Here is a 20386-nt window from a genome sequence, read left to right on the forward strand (position 1 = left end):
AGAGTAAAATGGAAGAAAGAGGGAGAAAAGTTCCAAGATGAAAAATGTGTATGTAGAGGAAAACCAGTAGCATGTAGTTTAGTAAACTGGCTATTAATCAACATTTGTTAGTTTTGTACTAGATATATTTCTTCAGTTTTTCATAAAAGAAGACAAACTGTACATGGGTGACTAAATAAGAAAATTACCAAAGAAAATTGCTCCACCTGCATTTCTTTGTAAAGTTTATTGGTATAATAATGAAATATGCTCAGAAAAGCAGGAAAAAATGCAATCACTGTTAAATATCACAAAGAAAACATGAGCAACTGTTTAGCAAACCATTGTGGGATAGAGAATTTTAAACTGGCTGTCTCCTGCACTGAGGAGAACCCACAGTCATCAAAAAATACACTACACCAGTGTAAATCACGCGGCACACCTCCAAACAAAAATGTCACAAAAAGCATATTGATCATTTTCCCCATGCAGAAGCCATTGTGAAATTGGCTCGGTTTGTCTCCAGTATACATTTTTGCTTTCTTCTGACCACTACTCATGCTATGGCCTTCATTTGGGTCGGAGTTTTCTCCAGGACCCAGGTCAGACTGGCTACTTATTCTTTTCAAATATGTATCTATTGCTATTATGCAGTTGTCTTACAGCATCACTATTATGTAATTTCTTCTTTGTCTTCTTCTGTTTTACTGGCAGTTGGCAACCCATTTAATTAGAGCAGGTAGTTGTACTGCCCTCTAAGCGACCGGCATGAGTAACGGGCAGTACAGAGTACTAATCAGGTGAAAACCAGATAACCTTCCACAGCACACAGGTTGGGAAACACTGCACTATACTGCCAAAAGTATTTGCTTGTCTGCCTTCACACGTATTTGAACTTGAGTGACATCCAATTCTTAATCCACAGGGTTTAACATGATGTCGTCCCACCCTTTGCAGCTTTAACAGCTACAGTACGTCTCTTCTTGGAAGGCTTTTCAAAATGTTTTGGCGTGTTTATTAGGGGTGCAACGATACACAAAATTCACGGTTCGGTTCGGTTCGGTTCGATACTTTGGTGTCACGGTTCGATATTTTTTCGATACAAAAAAATGTTCATGCATTTTTAATTTGTCATTTATTAAAATTATAAATATATATTTTAACTCAAAAGTACAGTTTTTGAATTTAACCCTAACCCTTGTGCGTGTTTTTTATTTTGACAGCGAATGCGCACCTGCGGACCACTTATGTGCAGCCCTGGTTATTTAGCTCATCATATTGCAGCCACAGAAATTCTTTTGTCCATGAAACCATAAAGCTGCACTTTCTTTTTGCCTCATAGTCTGATTTGTCATAACTTCTCCGTTTTGTGGTAAGCTTTTCTTTGGCTGTCGCTTCTTCACCCTGACCTGTCTTATTTGGCTCAGCAGAACTGAAATGCTTTTACACACTCACTCACATAAGCTCAGCGATTCTCTGCACGATCAACCTCTCACATGTTTAAGCTTGCTGCGGGAGATTTCACTTGTCATGTTTGCATAGTAAGCTAACGATTAATAAGACGATGTCAGAGGAATTGGTGCACAAATTATCATCACTCACAGATCAGTGCTGTCGCTCTCTATACACAGTTCGCACGATTGCAAAGTGAAAGCAAAAAAACAAGCGCAAATTCAAACGCAACTTCAATATGTCACATATTGACAGTGGCTCACCGATGCCAATGACATAATTACCCAGCTACATTTCCGAAAGAATGCAAAAGCATTGACATATATTTTTCCTACAATAGCCCGACGGGCAGGGAAGAGATAGATTTTGGTAGCCCGACTGAAAAAATCGCTAGCTCCGGGACGTCGGGCTAGCGATATTGCAAGCCCTGTATCTGATTGAGGAATCACTCATCTTTGGAAAAGAGAGTTTATTACAGAGAAATGGCTCTTTCCAAAATAAAAGCTATACTATCCGCTTCTTCTGGGCTATATTCTCAGCAGCATAAGGAGAATCATGTGCTAACAGCTGTCTAAATGACTCGGCTAAAGTTAGTAGCATGCTTGCTTTTTTTTGTCTGCTTCCACTTGTCTTTGCACTACGATGATGTCGGCGTAAATGTGCAGTCATATTCGTTGTGTTCCCGCTAGTGCTTTCAGGTTAATCTCGTTGAAATTACCTTAACGCCACAACACGGCAAATCTCCGTTAACGAGCTACCGCCGATCACTCCGTGCATGGGGCTAGACGGCCAACACGTTAACGAGCTAACTGCGCTAACATACTAGTTCCCACCCATGTAATTGAGCATTGCATGGCACATTCAACATACTGTTTTACTTTAGTCCATGACTCGCTTACCTTCAGGGTCATACGTCACATGAAAACCAAAATAATTCCAAACGCCAGATCTGAATGACGTTCAATTTGCCTGTTGCAAGGAGAGCTTAACTTCTGTCTCGCTAGCTTGCCCTGCGCTCTTCCCTCTGACTATGCTGTCTGTGTTGAGCGCTCAGTGGATCTGCGCTCGACAGTGCAGCCTAGGCGGAGTAGTCGAACACAGATTCACTGAGCGCTCAACACAGACAGCATCGTCAAAAGGAAAATTGATAAAATAAATTACAAATGTTGTATTGTTCGATACATATGCGTACTGAACCGAAAGCACTGTATCGAACGGTCCAATATCGATACGAATATCGTTGCACCCCTAGTGTTTATGGGAATTTTTGACCATTCTTCCAAAAGTACATTGTGAAGCCAGACACTGATGTTGGAAAAGACACACACACACACACACACACACACACACAGAATATAAATACAAATCTGTGTAGACAAATACACACTGTCTGCTGTATTTGTACGTGTATACTGGTGTACGTGTGACTCATCACTCTGATGCATTGCATTGAGCTTGATGATGTAAGGCTTTGATGCAGTTGGTCCATTCCATGACGCGGTTTATGCACTGTTCTTGAGCTAATCTGAAGACCACATGAAATGTGGAGGTCTGTAGCTACTGCCTTTGCAGAAAGTTGGTGATGTCTTCACACTACGCGTCTCAGCATCAACTATTGTAATACCACTAACAGCTGACAGTGGAATATTCAGTAGTTGGTAAATTTCACAACTTGAAGTGTTGCACAGGTGGCATCCTATCACAGTACCACACTGGAATTCACTGAGCTTCTGAAATTTAAGGCGACTTGTGATTTAGTGCTGTATAAATAAAATTGAATTCAAATGAAATTGAATTGAAATAGAAGCAGTCTGCATGTCTAGCTGCTTGATTTCATAAACCTGTGGACATGGAGGTGACTGGAACACCTGAATTCAATGATTTGGATGAGTGAGTGAATACTTTTGGCAGTATAATGTATGCCCCATTACCCTAATTTTAATATTAATAATAAAAATAAAAAGCTTAAAGCTTAAAAGCACTATTTACGTTTGTGGTTTAAACTGGCATCTTCATTCAGCTTAGCGTCTGTCTTTTTAAAGGTTTTTGATTGGCTCAATGGTTTGCTCCATTTTCTTCATTAGCTCAATGTGAACAAAAGAGGAAGAAAGCTGTTTTTCATTCACTGCTGTTCACTGAGTGAATACACACACACGGTTTATTTAGCACGCATGGATACATGGTAACTGATGGGGCTTTGCACTGCGGTCTGTTTAGCTGTCTGAGTGTGTAAACAGCAGAAAATATAGCCCTGCATCACAGATATGACAGCAGCTTCATATTACAAGCATGAAAGGATTAATATGAGACTGCTTGAGTCAATGAAATTACATTAATGATTTAGAAAAAAAGCTTAATGATTGCTGTAGGGGAGGATGGAGCGTGTGTAAATGAAGGAACTGAGGTCTGATGGATTGAATGATTAGAGGTGTGTGTTGGACATCAGCTGACCTACAGAGTGAGGTACTTCATGTTTGTGTTCGAGCAAACAAATCAGTTCATGTGTTAGTGAACTGATGAATAAGCTGAGATATAAATTAATGAAAAAAGAAATGAATGGGGATGCAAATAAACTGCTGTAACAGGTAGCTGCTGTTCAAAAGCAAGAGAATTACGAGTCTTGTAAGTGGTTAGAACGATGATTTAAATCAATAAACCGAGCGATCGGAGGACTGATGTATGACTGATGCTCAAGCTGCATCACTAAAAGTCTTTATTTGAATGTAAGGTGGAAGCTGAGTTCAGCTGGAGCTTAGTGAAATTGGAAGTGGAGCAGAGGTCTGTGTGCCCGCTGTCAGCAGGGCCAGATGATGCTTTGCTGTATCAGGCAGGTCTGCAGGGAAAGGTGATTCAAGATGGATGAAAAATGATTCTTTTAACCTCCTGTTAACTCTTCTCCACCTAGGCAGGGGCAGAGGTCTCATCTGCAGCCAACCTGAGGCTTCTGCTATCGCACCCTGACATGTATATATGTCAGCACTCTCTGTGTCCCCAAATGGATGTGACCCGCATACATACCTAATCTGCTGTGGATCCATGAGGTTGAATCATGTGGAAATGATGTTACTGAGGTTACTGTGCTTAATATTCCTGGGTAAGTGTGAACTAAGATGCCCTGTTTCACATACAAATAAACTCTAAATTTGTCTTTTAGAGTTCATGTGGATAAATTTATTAGTGCTGGACCCCCAAGAAGTTGATTCTGTTTATCTGGACAGTTCATCCAAAGTTCAACTCTCCTTTCCAGCATCCTGACGTGTCAGTAGGATTAAGGAGGTCCTCGAAGTATTCCTTCCACCGCCCAACAATATCCTCAGAGCACCACTTTCCCCTCCTTAGTCGCCTCACAGTTTTCCAGAATCTTCTTGAGTGTCACGGTCTCGCTGGCAGGCCGTGGGGATGTGGGGAAAGGAGGACCCAAAATGCAGGACTCTACAGTGCAACAGTGTTTATTTACAGTGGTGACAATCCGAACAACAATAAATCCCCCCGTGCGATCCCAACTCCCGTTCCGTGTCTTCTCCTTTATCCCGTACTCCGTGCTCTGTCTCCGTTCCCTGTGTACTCTCCGTGTGCTGCCTCCTGGTCGCCACAATTCCTCCTGAGGAAACACGCATACCAAAGGCAGCCGTGAGTACAAAACCTAACAGTAGACTTGCACTAACCTTGCACAATACACTTAAGACTGACGGGAAGTCACTCAACGATCCAGCGTCGAGGAGCTCTCAGCCACACTGTTTTGAAGCTCCTCTGACGAGGCTTGATCGGCGCCAGGTGTGTGTGGATTCCTGGGTGGGACCGGTCAGCTGGCAGGGCCACACCCACCAGGCCTAAAAGTGCCTGCCACGACCGCACCCTCACATACACAAGCACACACCCCTAAACACCTGACAGTACACCAACACGGAAAAACAGGACAGCAGACACAACCATAATAACAACAACCACAATAATAATAATAATAATAATAATAATAATAATAATAATAATAATAATAATAATAATAATAATAACTACAATAGTAGTCCACACTGCTCACGGACCCCGAATCCCTGGAACTGGGTCCGTGACAGTACCCCCCCTCTAAGGGTCGGCACCCGACGACCCAAAAACAAAAACAAAACAAAAACCACAGTACAACCAACCCCGGGCGGGCGGCGGGGGGTCCCGGACGGAGGGCCCCAAAACCCCAGTTCAAATGTCCAACCACTGCCATGGTGGGAACAACAGTTCTTGCGGCCGACCCAGTGGACCGCAAGCAGGCAAAACTCGCTACGGGTCAGGCAGTGGTGGGAAAACAGTTCGGGCGGCCTACCTCCAACCCCATGATGGAAGCGGAACGCTTCAGGCGGCCTGCCACGGATCTGGTGGCGGCGGCGCTGCTCCTCCGGCGGCCTGCCACGGGTCCAGTGGCGGCGGAACGGTTCTGGTGGCCTGCCACGGGTCCGGTGGCGGCGGCGCTGCTCCTCCGGCGGCCTGCCACGGGTCCGGTGGCGGCGGAACTGTTCTGGTGGCCTGCCACGGGTCCGATGGCAACGTCGCTGCTCCGGTGAGCAACAGCGAGGCGTGGCACATGGTCTATGACGCGCCGGTCGCTGACGTGGACGCACTGGACGTGGATGGCGTGGAGGCCGCGCTAGACGTGAAGGTCCCTCCGGTTCGCTGACCTCCGGCTGAGCGGGTCCCTCCTCGGCTGGCAGCGAGAGCCCCTCCTCGGCTGGCTCGCTGAGCTCCTCCGGCTCGCTGAGCTCCTCCGGCTCGCTGAGCTCCTCCGGCTCGGGCATGCTGAGCTCCACAGCTGGCGACGCGGGCTCCTCCCGCTCGCTGAGCTCCCGCTCGGGCATGCTGAGCTCCTCCGGCTCGCTGAGCTTCTCCTGCTCGCTGAGCTGCTCCTGCTCGGGCATGCTGAGCTCCTCCGGCTCGCTGAGCTCCACAGCTGGCGACGCGGGCTCCTCCCGCTCGCTGAGCTCCTGCTCGGGCATGCTGAGCTCCTCCAGCTCGCTGAGCTGCTCCTGCTCGCTGAGCTCCTCCGGCTCGCTGAGCTCCACAGCTGGCGACGCGGGCTCCTCCCGCTCGCTGAGCCGCTCCTCCGGCTGCGACGCGGGTATAGATGGTCGTTGATCCGGAGGTGAAGATGGCGATGCGGAAGCTGCAGGTGGCGAAGATGACAGTCGAGCGGGTGATGTGGATGGTGAAGTCGAGAGTTCTGCGGTCGCTGCAGTCTGATGGGACGCTGGTGGAGAAGTAGCTGCAAAGGGCGGAGGTGATAATGGTGCGGCAGCTACTCGTGGTAGACTGGACAGCGATGTAGAAACAACAGGCGGGTGACATAATGGCAGGGTAGTTCCAGCAGGCATATCAGCCTCCAACTGAGGATGAAGACGAGAGGCTGACTGGACTGGCTGTGCTACGGCTACAGGCTGGGCAGCTGGCTGTGCTACGGCTACAGGCTGGGCAGCTGGCTGTGCTACGAGGTTAGCTTTCACACAGTCCCGTGAATAAACAGATGAGGTGAATGAAGATGAATTGTCCATATGACTCACCACAGCCGGCTGTTGGAAAGTTTTAGAGTCTGACTGCGGTGAGGCACGCCGGCGGCGCAAGCGTCGCTTCTTTAACGATGCCGGGGCCAGCGTATCAGGCTGAGGTTCCACCAGCCGGCCGGACAGGAGAGCAGCTGTGTGATTTTGAGCTGCCGGTCCTTGGTCTGCTGACTCAGCAGGTGCCGCAGAGGTGAGTGGAGATGTGGTGAGGTGCAGAGGGCGTGTGAAACGTTTCCCCCGCAATGGAGGGTCCAACAAGCGAGCTGCAAGCGACGGCGGGGAGGCTATCAGCCTATGAAAAAAGAAATAGGCAGCAAGGGCTCCCAGGGAGGTTGCCATATCCTCCTCGCCCGGACAGCCCAAACCAAACAGCTCAAAACAGGAACTTTCCCTCAGCGTGGTTATAATCGAAATTAGTCTCTTAATGTCCAAAAAGCTCACAGATGAGGTGATTGATGATAAGAAGGAATCAAAAAATACGACCTGCCTCTGATGTGGATCTGCCGCCTGGATAATGCTCCGACAGTATTTCCAGAGCTGGGCGAGCAATTCCTCCTGTGAGACGGTCCTTGAGTCCGCTGGGCCCATAATGGCTGGATCGTTCTGTCACGGTCTCGCTGGCAGACCGTGGGGATGTGGGGAAAGGAGGACCCAAAATGCAGGACTCTACAGTGCAACAGTGTTTATTTACAGTGGTGACAATCCGAACAACAATAAATCCCCCCGTGCGATCCCAACTCCCGTTCCGTGTCTTCTCCTTTATCCCGTACTCCGTGCTCTGTCTCCGTTCCCTGTGTACTCTCCGTGTGCTGCCTCCTGGTCGCCACAATTCCTCCTGAGGAAACACGCATACCAAAGGCAGCCGTGAGTACAAAACCTAACAGTAGACTTGCACTAACCTTGCACAATACACTTAAGACTGACGGGAAGTCACTCAACGATCCAGCGTCGAGGAGCTCTCAGCCACACTGTTTTGAAGCTCCTCTGACGAGGCTTGATCGGCGCCAGGTGTGTGTGGATTCCTGGGTGGGACCGGTCAGCTGGCAGGGCCACACCCACCAGGCCTAAAAGTGCCTGCCACGACCGCACCCTCACATACACAAGCACACACCCCTAAACACCTGACAGTACACCAACACGGAAAAACAGGACAGCAGACACAACCATAATAACAACAACCACAATAATAATAATAATAATAATAATAACTACAATAGTAGTCCACACTGCTCACGGACCCCGAATCCCTGGAACTGGGTCCGTGACATTGAGGCAGTCCAAAAGTCTTTTTCCATGGCCTCGCCAAACACCTGCCACACCTGTGTTTTTGGTTCTCTTCACCTCTGGTGTCCATCATCTTGGGGGTTACCATCACACAAACACCTTGCGGTGGTTCAACAGCTTCAGCAATGGAAGTGCTGGTGTAGCTGTTGCTGTTCTGTGAGTCTATTGTGCAAGTGGTGTGATATGCCCATGTAGAAAGGACGGCACTGCAACGATGGACTTGCCCTTACTCTGGGCTCCCTCTTTATTCTGGCAACTGGTACAAAGAAAACAGCACACAGTCTTCATTAACAGCGTGCAAAGCAACTGCAACATTCAGTTCTGTTAAAAAGAATTAGAACAATTACAATCTCATAGGGAAGCATTAGAGCTGAGTGCAAGTCAAAAAGCACCTGACTAGCTAACGAGTATTAGCTTAGCATGCTAACTAAAAATGCTACTCGTGAATAAAGTTACTACCCATGCATCAAAATGCCTGTAACTTTCAGGATACATGCTAGTACTGCTTACAATCAGAATACATGTTGACAATTACCACTATAAGAATGTTTTCATTAGTACAATTACAAAATTGACAACAGTATCGCTCACTAGCACCTACCACCAGCTTGGGAGTTTTTTTCCTTTGCTGAGGCATGCGCTGTGAAACAATTTAGAACCTTAACAGTTGCAGTTGCTGTGTTTGTCCACCAGGTGGCTCCAACTATTCACAAAGCACATCAATTTTGAGGAAATTCATTAAGCTACTTTCTAACTCTGTTACACTGGACATGGTCCATTCGGACTCAATGTCCCCAGTCTCCCTCGGAATGCTTTCGGAGCTCTGGCGGAGGTGGGACGACCTCCTCATCTACAATCTTTTTGTGTTTTCTCTTTTAGCATCATACTGCAGTAGTATAAAAAATACATCAACCATCTTTTTAACAGAAAACTGGTGGAGATTACACAGCTGTTTTAAGCTTTTTGAGCTGCAATACTGTGCAAAAGTCTTCAGCCACCTCATTTCTTCATCACATCAGTGGCGTGTCTAGAAAATTTTTGTTGGGGGGGCCAGGTAGGGGCACAGATTTGGAGAAGGGTGGCAGATGTAATTGGCAGATAATGTTTAAAAAAAATTCTACCAACCGTTAACCATAATTCAATAACCCTATAAACCTAACAACCGAATGAACTTTTAACTCTTATCAGAATGAGATTTTAACCACTACGGTGCAAAGTTTTTAGATACTGCGTTGATAAAGTACAAGAGATACAATCAGTGTTTATTCAGCAGTCAAGGACATCAATATTTGCATAGTATTTTTACTGACATGTAGTGCACATATGTCTTGGGCAAAAACATTTTTGAATATTAAAATACAAACATTTGTAACAAACAATTGACAAATTAGCCAATGCCAATGTAAAACTTTATCTGCCTATTAAAAAAAGAAGATAATCTTCTCACAAACTGGTGTTTGATTTTGAAACAGGAAAAAAGTGGGGAAACAACTGAAAAGACTAACATTTGAATAAAACCTGAAAGCAAGTAAATACTTTCTATGCTGCCTTATGGTAAACTTTGGTAATATTGATGTATAAAGAACAACACTGGCTGATGATGAAATACAGTCAGCTGGCATGGTGACACTGCCAGTATTAACCTGCAGGAATGGACTGGGACAGAAAATCGGGCAGTTTGACTAGAGACCGGCCCACCAGGTATTAAAGCCATAAAGACTTTGACTGAAAACAAACCCTGTTGTGACAGTGATGTACAGTCTTGTTGGTATATGTATGATTTCTATACATTTTACGTCAGATAAAAACTTTGGTTGTAAGATTTAGATAATTATTTAATAAAAGCGAGATATTTTAAATGAGAATAAGAAAGAAAAGTATTTCTTTGTGCCCCCCTCTCCCTGTTAATGCCCTACCTGCCCCCCCTGGCAAAACTTTGCTAGACCCGCCCTTGTACATTTCCCAGCTGTCAGCTGTTTAGAAAAGGATCCTGGTGTTATTTGTCTCTCAGAAACAGTTCATAACTTCCCTTCAACTCATTCATGTGAACTAAAAGGTAAACCTGTTTCTCCATCACCTGTTCAGCTCTGATGATTCAGTAAGGACATCTCCCGGTTTCATCCTCATGTTTCCCTCTCACCACATATCCAAACCGACATCATGACCAGCAGCTTTACAGCTGTGGCTCCAGCAAACATCAGCTGATATTAGAAATTAATATAATATTAAATAAATTCTAACAACAGCTGATCAAGCTTAAACGTGCTGCTGTTGTTTAGCGCGACATCTGCTGGTTTCCTCTTTCTGGCGCAAAGTGGGCGATAAACAAACAAGAGAGAAAAGCCGATCAGCTGATCATTGATCAGTTTCATGATTGAAGTAGCAACAGGAGAGGGAGGGGAGAGAATGAGAGAAGAAGAGGCAGCTGTAAAGACAGAATAACTCCAGCTTTGTGTCTTTTCTTCATTATAGCGAAAGTACGGGACAAACTGCGTCTCTTCTCAGCTCAATACGAAACGCGTAATATTTTCTATGAATGAGGGACCATTCCATTTTTTTAAGGAGCCGTTGGCAACTCTACTAACTAACCTTATGAATAAAATAAAGTTCACTATCAGTAACATCATAGCACCCACCCAGCTGTACTGTATAAAAACTCCGTCAAGCTGGCTAGAACGCAGTACGAGTTATTGCAACTGACAGTAAAAAGTCAGCAACATGAAAATAAACTCCACCTAAACTTGGTTTATATCTGACCCAGATAGACTGCAGGTCATAACTTCTTACCTGAAGTTCAGTTCACCTGACACTCGGACTGGTGGCTGCCTCGGGGCTCTCCTCCTGCCTCCCCTTCCCTCATCCACCTGCTGGCCTCTGTGGCAGCCCTGCCATAGCCACCACCAAACAACTGAGTTATTTTTACACATCGACCTGCATCTGGCCAATCCACCACCTCTCATTGTTCATGCCATTACAAAAAAAATAAAAAATAAGTCACCAGGCATATGCCCGGTATGCCCGATGGCCAGTCCAGCTATGTTAACCTGCAACCAAATCTGCAGCTCCATACAGCAATGTTACGACTTAGATTACATCTTATAACTCGTAACTCTTATGTTAGCTCCCCTCAGTAGCATACTGTCTGAAATATTCAAGGGCTGCAAGTGTTATTTTTTTCCTTGGTATTCTAATTTAACCGAAGTTTACTAAACTCAACAAACTTAATATTACTTACCGGGACATTTATTCTGTCCTCATTTTCTTTCACCGAAAAATTGTTTCCTGCAGTGCTGTCTTTCGTGCTTGGCTCTCCTACCTTTGCTAACGTGATGCACACAGCGCAGAAGCCGATGCTGCATTCACTTACACTCGGATATCTGAGCTTCACCGTGAAAACATAATCGTACATTTGATATTTGATTTAATTTTATTGTTTTGCCTTTGGAGTGGCACCTGGGGTGGCCAGTCTGGTTGGGGGGGTGGCCTGTGCCCCCCCAGGCCACCCCGCTGGACACGCCACTGCATCACATTCCTTAAGCTGATCCATCTACTGTGATGGAGTATTAGAGCCACATTAAGACTATAAAGCCATAATGTGGACATTAAAGCTGTTCTTTCAAGTCAAACAACTGCTGTGGCTGCTACATACTCCACGATGGCTTGAGTAAATGAGTTAGTGAAACAACTTGATGTTGAGCTGTCTTATTGTGTCTTTATACAACATCATACCTCCTCTGATATGGATATCCTTGCATCTGTCCATTGCCAGCTGTTTTATTTTGTACAAATGTGGCCAACTCCTCAAACTTTCTGTTGTTTTTCCTTCTGTCTTTATCATCATACTGTGTTCATGCGCTAAAAGGGAAATCATTTCCTCGATACTAAAAACAATTCTAAAGTTTAATTTCACTACACGAGGCATTACTGAGATATAGCAGGCCTGGCTGTTGTTTAGACTGAAATGCCAACTTTAATCTCTACATTTTGACTTTATTCTTTAAATTTAGAATAATAATGAAAAAAATCCTTTTTCATTTTCTTTATATAGCCCTAATTATCTGTTGTTATCTACTGTTCACTGAAGCTTTATCATACATGGTCCCAGTGACTGTCAAGAAGCCATTCTTAATTAAGGGAAACAGGGAGAAAAGGCTGAGGTATAAAAATTACACACAAACTGGACTGATAGAGTGATGAATCCAAGTCATGGTCAGCATGTATAGAGGAGGTCCAATAGTTAGAGTCTACATCTGTAAAACACGTTGGAGCTCTGTCATGGTATGGGCTGATTTCAGCCCGTGGTGTTGGAGATCATGTCAAAATTGATGGAATTATGAATGCAGAAAGTCTTTAGTCTGTATGTGATCATTAGACTTTTGGTCTTTTCAGTATGTCTTGACATACTCTGACATTTGAATATCCAATATCCAAATATATCCAAAGAACCCACACTCTGGAATCTTCATCAATATCAAAACCAAGATACAACATCTGCAGATCCTCTAAGCGTGTGCTCCAAAAGCTTTTTTGGTTCTGCTCTTTGGTGCAGAATATTGTTACAAGTCACTGTTTATAATCTCTGACTAAAAGAGAACCGGGAACTATGCGACACACAGGACACTCAGCAGATGGCCAATTAGGTTGCCATTCAGTCGGACCCACGACTCAGACTGCTGTCACATTTCACTTTCAATTTCTATTCTCTTCAAGTCAAATATATGCAGAGGACTGGAAAGAGCAATTTAAAAAGAAACCATCCTCACCTCAATCTCCATACTTTCCATCTCTGTAAGCACAACTTTCAAGTTTCATTTCATTCTAAATTTATCTTAGGTTCACTTTAAATCTTTGAAAAAGCTGCACATCACTCTGGATGGTGGTCTGTTAAGTCCACTGCTAAAGAGAAATCCCATCTAAACCTGGATCTTCTGTTAGGTTTTGATTTTGCTTTCATTTTAATTCTCATGAATCTGCATACAGCAGGCATCCACCTTCTGTGGCAGTGACATATATCCAGTGGTGATTTAGGAGGCACTCAGACTCTAACTGTCATCCCACCACAAGGCGCCAGCTGAGATGGTTCTCTATCAGGCCCCGAGGCAGATCCAGGGTACAATGGAGAGATTATATCTGTTGGCTAGCTTGGGAACACCATGGAAGGAGAAGGCTGGGGTGCAGTAAGTGTGGTTAGCATATTGCCCCCAGTGGCAGTCTAACAAACATAATTGACCTTCTATAACTTTGTCTCTAAAAAACCTGATTTTGTATATAAATCCATGGAAATTCAAGGCAAGGGAGTGTTTGTGCAGAATTTGGTGACATGGAAGTGGGTGGAAAGAGGACAACGACAGTTGTCTCAAGGCGCTTTATCAAAGATTGGCAAAAGTCTATCAGATACTGTCTGCCAGAGATTTCTCTCTTTTAACCAAATGTTCTAAAATGTCTGTAGTTTTTGAAAAACTGTCCACTGCCCAGACTGACGGTGATTAAAGAAACAGCTAGCATGTGCTGAAGCAAACAATGCTTCTACAAACCCTTTGTTGTTTGTCATTAGAGACATCCGCCACAGCCACTGATTGTTTATCAGGCCTGGAATGATGGTGGAATCTCAAATGGTCTGGAGACCTTCAAAACCTTCAAAGGACAAAAGAGCCCATTGGAAGAAAAGATGTAATTGGATCTTACTTATGAATCCGATTAAGACCAGCAACCTGTGATAAAGTTCAACTCATTTTCCCATCACCTCTTCAAATCCCACCACGAGTGATCAGCTTTTATGCTTTGTATACAAAGCAGCTAGGCATGCTAGGAAGGATGGGATGAATTAAAAGCCCAGGAAAAAATATTTTGCAGAACAATAACTTATCGATGAGTGTTTGTGTGGCTTTCTGTTTATGTGAGTATTCACGATTAAACTGACCTTTCATGCATGTACACTTGAATATTTATATAGTTTTAAAAAAAATGTGCGTTTTCACTATACAGGTCTGTTTGAATAAGTCTAAGGCTGCACACAAAGTAGGATATGAATAAAAAGAAAGTAAGAAATACTGTAGAGTATGCTAATGGGATCGTCTGTTTATGAAGGAAATATGTATTCAGCGAAAGCAGAAAAGACTCTTTGCATCTATAAATTACTTTGGGGGCTCAGCAGCCTCTCTCAGGGATGCTGATACATCAGACAGAGATGGGGAGAGAGGCTTTATGCAGAGAAAATGATAGATAAATTGAGAAAACAAGGCAGCCAACGAGAAAAGAAACTTCTATATAGCTAATCTGTTTTTAACTGTTTTTGACAATATATTTCATATATTGTCTTTTATAATACTGTCTGTGCAATTAAAATATTGTTTTAAACAAACGCCTCAAAACAACACACTGAAGTAAAACGTTGTTGTAACTCACGTCAGCAGGGAGCAGAGGAGGAAACCGGCTTGTGTACAAAGGAGGAGGTCGGGGTGGATGGTTGGGTTAACCAGGAACAGACATGAACGTTAGAGAATGGTGTTCTCTTGTTGCCTAAGAACATTTAGCACTCACTAATGAAGTAATAAAAATGATCCAAGCCAAAAAAATTCACACTTCTTGATCAAAGTTTTACCTTCTCAACTTTCTATTTTGGTTTCAAACTGTGGTGCTCTGCGCACCGTATCCATAAAGTCTTCTTCACACTTTTCCACATTCACAATTTCCAACACCTTGTCCTGCTTTACCTGCTGTGCTGTTCACTCCTCTGGAGCTCCAGATGACCGAGTCATGTGGCCGCTCAATCACACTGACGCGTCAGCAGATGTTTCAGCCTCACAAGGACGGATAAGAACAGTCTTACTTTCACTTTTAAAAAAGCTGGTGGTGTTTGAGCTCCAGCCGACTCCAGGAATAATGTGGCAGAGTGGATGTGCAACAGCTGGCTATCAACTCATTTATTACAGCTGTTTCCCACCCACATGTAGGCCATGATGTTACATTCTTCAGTAGGAATGTGAGCTAATAATACAGGGAGTGCAGAATTATTAGGCAAGTTGTATTTTTGAAGAATAATTTTATTATTGAACAACAACCATGTTCTCAATGAACCCAAAAAACTCATTAATATCAAAGCTGAATGTTTTTGGAAGTAGTTTTTAGTTTGTGTTTTAGTTTTAGCTATTTTAGGGGGATATCTGTGTGTGCAGGTGACTATTACTGTGCATAATTATTAGGCAACTCAATAAAAAACAAATATATACCCATTTCAATTATTTATTTTTTACCATTGAAACCAATATAACATCTCCACATTCACAAATATACATTTCTGACATTCAAAAACAAAACAAAAACAAATCAGCGACCATTATAGCCACCTTTCTTTGCAAGGACACTCAAAAGCCTGCCATCCATGGATTCTGTCAGTTTTTTGATCTGTTCACCATCAACATTGCGTGCAGCAGCAACCACAGCCTCCCAGACACTGTTCAGAGAGGTGTACTGTTTTCCCTCCTTGTAAATCTCACATTTGATGATGGACCACAGGTTCTCAATGGGGTTCAGATCAGGTGAACAAGGTGGCCATGTCATTAGTTTTTCTTCTTTTATACCCTTTCTTGCCAGCCACGCTGTGGAGTTCTTGAATGCGTGTGATGGAGCATTGTCCTGCATGTCCTGTAGTTTTCTCTGGTCCCCTCCCCAATCAGACCAGGAGTGACATGTTTAGCCGCATGTTCTGGCTGTCTGAGTGGTGTCCCAGAAACGATGTGGGCTTCATAGATAATTGGCAAACCTTCTGGAGGAAACCTGGTCTTGTTAGGAGAGACGGCATCCATCCCACTTTGGATGGAGCAGCTCTCATTTCTAGAAATATGGACAAATTTATTAAACCCCCCAAAATATGACTATCCAGAGTTGGGACCAGGAAGCAGAGTTGCAGTCTTACACGCCTCTCTGCAGCTTCTCTCCTCCTGCTACCCCCCCAAAAACCCATCTCCATAGAGACTGTGTCAGCTCCCAAACAGACAAAAAACAAACTAAAAACCAGCAACAAACAACTTAAACATAAACAATTACAAAGAAAGAACAATAAAGTATCCACATCTGAACCAAAGAGTAAAACAGTGAAATGTGGATTATTAAATATTAGGTCTCTTTCCTCCAAGTCTCTGTTAGTACATGACTTAATAATTGATCAACAAATTGATTTACTCTGCCTTACAGAAACCTGGTTGCAGCAGGATGATTATGTTAGTTTAAATGAATCAACACCCCCGAGTCATTCTAACTACCAGAAATCTCGAAGCACAGGCCGAGGGGGCAGTGTGGCAGCAATTTTTCACACCAGCCTATTAATTAATGAAAGACCAAGACAGACTTTTAATTCATTTGAAAGCCTGATGCTTAGCCTTGTCCACCCCAGCTGTAAAACTCAGACACCAGTCTTACTTGTTATCATCTATCGTCCACCTGGGCCTTACACAGAGTTTCTGTCTGATTTCTCAGACTTTATATCTAATTTAGTTCTGAGCTCAGATAAAATAATTATTGTGGGTGATTTTAACATCCATGTAGATGCTAAAAATGACAGCCTCAACATGGCATTTAGTCTGTTATTAGACTCAATTGGTTTCTCTCAAAATGTAAAAGAACCCACCCACCACTTTAATCACACTCTAGATCTTGTTTTAACATATGGCATCGAACCTGAACATTTAACAGTGTTTCCTGAAAACCCTCTCCTGTCTGATCATTTCCTGATAACATTTACATTTACAATAATTGATTACACAGCAGTGGAGAGTAGACTTTATCAAAGTAGATGTCTTTCTGAAAGCGCTGTAACTAAATTTAAGAATATAATACACCCACTGTTATCATCTTCGATGCCCTGTACCAACACAGAGCAGAGCAGCTACTGTATCTGAACGCTACTCCAACAGAGGTCGATTATCTTGTTAATAATTTCACCTCCTCACTACGTACGAATCTGGATACTGTAGCTCCTGTGAAAACTAAGGTCTCTAATCAGAAGTACCTGACTCTGTGGTATAATTCTCAAACACGTACCCTAAAGCAGATGACTCGTAATCTGGAGAGGAAATGGCGTGTCACAAATTTAGAGGATCATCATTTAGCCTGGAGAAATACAGTAGTTTGCTGCTTTATAAGAAAGCCCTCCGCAAAGCCAGAACATCTTACTATTCATCACTGATTGAAGAAAATAAGAACAACCCCAGGTTTCTCTTCAGCACTGTAGCCAGGCTGACAAAAAGTCAGAGCTCTTTTGAGCCAACAATCCCTTTAACGTCAACTAGTAATGACTTCATGAACTTCTTCACAAATAAAATTTTTATCAATAGAGAAAAAATTACCAATAATCATCCCACAGATGTAATATTATCTACAGCTACTCTTAGTACCATTGATGTTAAGTTAGACTCTTTTTCTCTAATTGATCTTTCTGAGTTAACTTCAATAATTACTTCCTCCAAACCATCAACGTGTCTTTTAGACCCCATTCCTACAAAACTGCTCAAAGAAGTCCTGCCATTAATTAATTCTTCGATCTTAAATATGATCAACCTATCTCTAATGATCGGCTATGTACCACAGGCCTTCAAGCTAGTTGAAGTCAAACCATTACTCAAAAAGCCATCTCTAGACCCAGCAGTCTTAGCTAATTATAGGCCAATCTCCAACCTTCCTTTCATATCAAAAATCCTTGAAAGAGTAGTTGTCAAACAGCTAACTGATCATCTGCAGAGCAATGGTTTATTTGAAGAGTTTCAGTCAGGTTTCAGAGCTCATCACAGCACAGAAACAGCTTTAGTGAAGGTTACAAATGATCTTCTTATGGCCTCTGACAGTGGACTCATCTCTGTGCTTGTCCTGCTAGACCTCAGTGCAGCATTCGATACTGTCGACCATAATATCCTATTAGAGCGATTAGAACATGCTGTAGGTATTATAGGTACTGCACTGCAGTGGTTTGTATCATATCTATCTAATAGACTCCAATTTGTTCATGTAAATGGAGAGTTCTCTTCACACACTGAGGTTAATTATGGAGTTCCACAGGGTTCAGTGCTAGGACCAATTCTGTTTACATTATACATGCTTCCCTTAGGCAGTATCATTAGAAGACATAGCATACATTTTCACTGCTACGCAGATGACACCCAGCTCTGTCTGTCTATGAAGCCAGATAACACACACCAACTAGTTAAACTGCAGGGATGTCTTAAAGACATAAAGACCTGGATGGCCGCTAACTTTCTGCTTCTTAATTCAGATAAAACTGAGGTTATTGTACTCGGCCCTGAAAAGCCTAGAAATATGGTATCTAACCAGATTCTTACTCTGGATGGCATTACCTTGGCCTCCAGTAACGCTGTGAGGAACCTTGGAGTCATTTTTGACCAGGACATGTCCTTCAATGCACATATTAAACAAATATGTAAGACTGCGTTCTTCCATTTGCGCAACATCTCTAAAATTAGAAATATCCTGTCTCAGAGTGACGCTGAAAAACTAGTTCATGCATTTATTACTTCCAGGCTGGACTACTGTAATTCATTATTATCAGGATGTCCAAAAAACTCACTGAAAAGCCTTCAGCTAATCCAAAATGCTGCAGCAAGAGTACTGACAGGGACTAGAAAGAGAGAGCATATTTCTCCTGTTTTGGCTTCCCTTCATTGGCTTTCTGTTAAATCCAGAATTGAATTCAAAATCCTGCTCCTCACATACAAGGTCTTAAATAATCAGGCCCCATCTTATCTTAATGACCTTGTAGTACCATATCACCCTATTAGAGCACTTCGCTCTCGCTCTGCAGGCTTACTTGTTGTTCCTAGAGTATTTAAAAGTAGAATGGGAGGGAGAGCCTTCAGTTTTCAGGCCCCTCTTCTGTGGAACCAGCTTCCAGTTTGGATTCAGGAGACAGACACTATCTCTACTTTCAAGATTAGGCTTAAAACTTTTCTTTTTGCTAAAGCATATAGTTAGGGCTGGACCAGGTGACCCTGAATCCTCCCTTAGTTATGCTGCAATAGACATAGGCTGCCGGGGGATTCCCATGATGCATTGAGTTTTTCCTTTCCAGTCACCTTTCTCGCTCACTATGTATTAACAGACCTCTCTGCACTGAATCATATCTGTTATTAACCTCTGTCTCTCTTCCACAGCATGTCTTTTATCCTGTCTTCCTTCTCTCACCCCAACCGGTCGCAGCAGATGGCCGCCCCTCCCTGAGCCTGGTTCTGCCGGAGGTTTCTTCCTGTTAAAAGGGAGTTTTTCCTTCCCACTGTTGACAAAGTGCTTGCTCATAGGGGGTCATATGATTGTTGGGTTTTTCTCTGTATCTATGAAGCACCTTTAGGCGACTTATGTTCTGATTTGGCGCTATATAAATTAAATTGAATTGAATTGAATTGAAAATCATGTTTTTCTTGAAGGATGCAGACTTCTTCCTGTACCACTGCTTGAAGAAGGTGTCTTCCAGAAACTGGCAGTAGGACTGGGAGTTGAGCTTGACTCCATCCTCAACCCAAAAAGGCCCCACAAGCTCATCTTTGATGATACCAGCCCAAACCAGTACTCCACCTCCACCTTGCTGGCGTCTGAGTCGGACTGGAGCTCTCTGCCCTTTACCAATCCAGCCACGGGCCCATCCATCTGGCCCATCAAGACTCACTCTCATTTCATCAGTCCATAAAACCTTAGAAAAATCAGTCTTGAGATATTTCTTGGCCCAGTCTTGACGTTTCAGCTTGTGTGTCTTGTTAAGTGGTGGCCGTCTTTCAGCCTTTCTTACCTTGGCCATGTCTCTGAGTATTGCACACCTTGTGCTTTTGGGCACTCCAGTGATGTTGCAGCTCTGAAATATGGCCAAACTGGTGGCAAGTGGCATCTTGGCAGCTGCACGCTTGACTTTTCTCAGTTCATGGGCAGTTATTTTGCGCCTTGGTTTTTCCACACGCTTCTTGCGACCCTGTTGACTACTTTGAATGAAACGCTTGATTGTTCGATGATCACGCTTCAGAAGCTTTGCAATTTTTTGAGACTGCTGCATCCCTCTGCAAGATATCTCACTATTTTTGACTTTTCTGAGCCTGTCAAGTCCTTCTTTTGACCCATTTTGCCAAAGGAAAGGA

At 43.5% G+C, this 20386-nt stretch overlaps 1 long non-coding RNA gene across 1 annotated transcript; it reads right to left on the reverse strand.

Annotated features, from left to right (window-relative positions):
• Nucleotides 1-4864: 4864 nt before the first annotated feature.
• On the reverse strand, nucleotides 4865-5261 carry LOC145430468 (uncharacterized). Its single transcript, XR_013911044.1, has 2 exons — nucleotides 5122-5261; nucleotides 4865-5032 (listed from the first exon to the last, which is right to left on the reverse strand). It is a non-coding gene; the product is annotated as an uncharacterized LOC145430468 (long non-coding RNA).
• Between the last annotated feature and the right edge of the window lie 15125 nt (nucleotides 5262-20386).

The sequence above is a fragment of the Astatotilapia calliptera genome, chromosome 2, assembly GCF_964374335.1.
Source record: "Astatotilapia calliptera chromosome 2, fAstCal68.1, whole genome shotgun sequence".
Classification (NCBI taxonomy): domain Eukaryota; kingdom Metazoa; phylum Chordata; class Actinopteri; order Cichliformes; family Cichlidae; genus Astatotilapia; species Astatotilapia calliptera.